The sequence below is a fragment of the Gavialis gangeticus genome, unplaced genomic scaffold, assembly GCF_001723915.1.
Source record: "Gavialis gangeticus isolate Ggan-Ray unplaced genomic scaffold, GavGan_comp1, whole genome shotgun sequence".
In the NCBI taxonomy this organism is placed as follows: Eukaryota; Metazoa; Chordata; order Crocodylia; family Gavialidae; genus Gavialis; species Gavialis gangeticus.
Window position 1 is genome coordinate 169555480 of NW_017729032.1, and position 2439 is coordinate 169557918.

Sequence of the window (2439 nt, forward strand, 5' to 3'; positions counted from 1 at the left end):
ACAGACCTTTACAGCATCTTCTACGTGCCTAAAATACAGATCAGAACAAAGAAAAGAGCCCATGATGGTCATGGAGGAGCCTACAGCTCCATGGTATCAAGTGGCCATTGACTTATTCATACATGCAGGAAAAAAATATGTATTAGTGCTGGATTAATAGTCTCACTATCCTGAAATTGCATTGCTTAAAAGCACAACAGCAAACCATGTCATAAACAGGGATCCTGGTTTTCTCTGATTAAAAAAAAATCTCCAATTTTCAAGTTAAAAAAATGTAACTCAAAATCCACATTTTTCTGTGATTAAAATTAAATGCCACTAATACATATATATACATATAGTGGTGTTTCATTTTGATCATGGAAAAATGTGGATTTTGGGTTACTTTTTTATCCTGAAAATTGGGGATTTTTTTTTTAATCAGAGAAAACGAGAATCCCTGGTTAAAACTCACATCGAATTGATTTTTGCTAGACATGGGATTCCACAAATTGTGACAACAAACAACAGACCTCAATTCAAGTATCTTGAGTTTAAAGAGTATGCAAACAAATATGGATTTGGTCACAATACTTCAAGTCCTAAATACCCACAATCCAATGGTCTGGTGAAAAATGGAGTACAAATAGTGAATAAACTATTTTAAAAAGCTACAGATTCACATATCGAAGTTTTCCTGTCAGTCTTAAGTTACAGGGCAACACCCCTGAAACATGGATTGTCCCCAGCAGAAATGCTATTTAACAGGAAACTCAAAACCAGGCTGCCAAATCTTGTGGATGATGCTCATCAGAATGAAAAGCAAGATGTGAAAATATTTTTAAAAATTCAATAAACTTAAACAAAAATGGTACTATGACAGGGGTTCTAGGGAGCTACCAGGACTGCACAACAAAGATATGGTGCTTATTTCAGATGGACAAACGTGGAAACAAAAAGCAAACAAGTAGCTCCCAGATCCTATAAAGTAGTCACACTGGAAGGACAGTTGTTAAGAAGGACCAGATGACACTTGCAGCTTGCAAGGGGGAGAAAAGAAGCAGCATCACAAGGTTTACCAAAGGAAACAGGGTTAACATCAAAGCAGCAAGAAATGACAGAGGAGATTGAAAATGACACAGAAGTAGAGACATCTGAACAAGGAAACCAAACAAGAACTGCAAGTTCAGTTGTTCTCCATGCTGCAAGGGAGCAGCATGTAAGGTTTTTTTCACCCCTTGATATCCAGGGGTCAAAAAAAACTATGGAAAAAAGTGGAATGGTGCGCACAGCGGCAGCATGTGCAACCCAAAACCGGAGCCAGAGCTGTGCTCTGCTGCTGGCCAGGCTCCACACAGCGCGACTGTTGCTGCTGCAGCCCTGGGGACCCTGGGGGGTAAGACTGCTGGGGCCAGCCTTGTGCTGGCTGCAGCCTTCTCTATCCCACCCAGGGTAACTTGCTGCATGCTGCGTGGCACAGGCGTTCCTTGGGGACAATTAGTGGCAGCACAAGGTGAGCCGCTGCTAGTTTTTGTTTTCAGGGAACCAAGCATCCATGCAAGTCTGGGCGTGGCCATAGTTAAAATGTGCTTTAACTATGGGTTGAACTAAACTGTCAATGTTAGTATTATATGTTACATGTAAAGGGGGGGAGATGTGTGGATACCTTTAAGAGTGTTATGTATAAGTTGCTGCATTTGCCTCAGGATTGCAGAAGGGAACAGCAGAACTGTAGGCAAGGTACCACTCTCTGAATAAACATGCTTTATTGTTCTACAAGATAACCCCTTAGTCTTTTCAGAATAACACAGTAGTAGTCTGTCTTCGAGATCAAAACTGAAAGCCTGGTTGTAATGAAGTCACACATGAAGTCATAGGATCTGTCTTCTTTCCCCCACCCTCACCCTCCTCTCTGGTAAAGCCACTGCACTGCTAATGTAAACTGAAAAACGTCTGTAATATTTTCACTTTAAAGGCAATTGTTTTGATTCCTTTGTGATCTGATTTATCCATAATGCAAACAAAATGTATTCATGGTATGCTCCACTAGTTCCCTATGCAGCGTTATCGGTAACTACTACTGGAATGGATTTCAGATTGTATTAAAACTGTAGTAAGTTCACCATTTGATTTTTGCAGTTTAATTTTGTTTCACAACTAATTTACTTAAGGTTCTGAGTAAGGAATTACTTTAGAGCTTTAGCGATGAACTAAGATATAGAGACAAACTTCTTTAATGAATATTGACAGTGATGACCAAAATTATACCAACTAACTGCATCCAATAAAGCTTTTTAGACTCTAAAAGAGAATAAGGGGAAAAAAGGTTAGTAGTTCCTAGAACTGAAATGTGCTTTTATTTTTTTAATTTTTTTTGCACACAGCTTGAATTTCAGGAAGTGAGATCATCATAAGTGAGATCGCATGATTGGGCGGTGAATGTCAAGGGCTATAGGCTGT

The 2439-nt window shown here is 39.4% G+C and overlaps 1 long non-coding RNA gene across 1 annotated transcript in view; it reads left to right on the plus strand.

Moving 5' to 3' along the window:
* Positions 1-211: 211 nt before the first annotated feature.
* LOC109302969 overlaps positions 212-2439 on the plus strand; it is an 11963-nt gene continuing 9735 nt past the window's right edge. Inside the window, exon 1 of the long non-coding RNA XR_002098975.1 lies at positions 212-227. This is a non-coding gene — a long non-coding RNA (uncharacterized LOC109302969). The remainder of the gene's footprint in view (positions 228-2439) is intronic.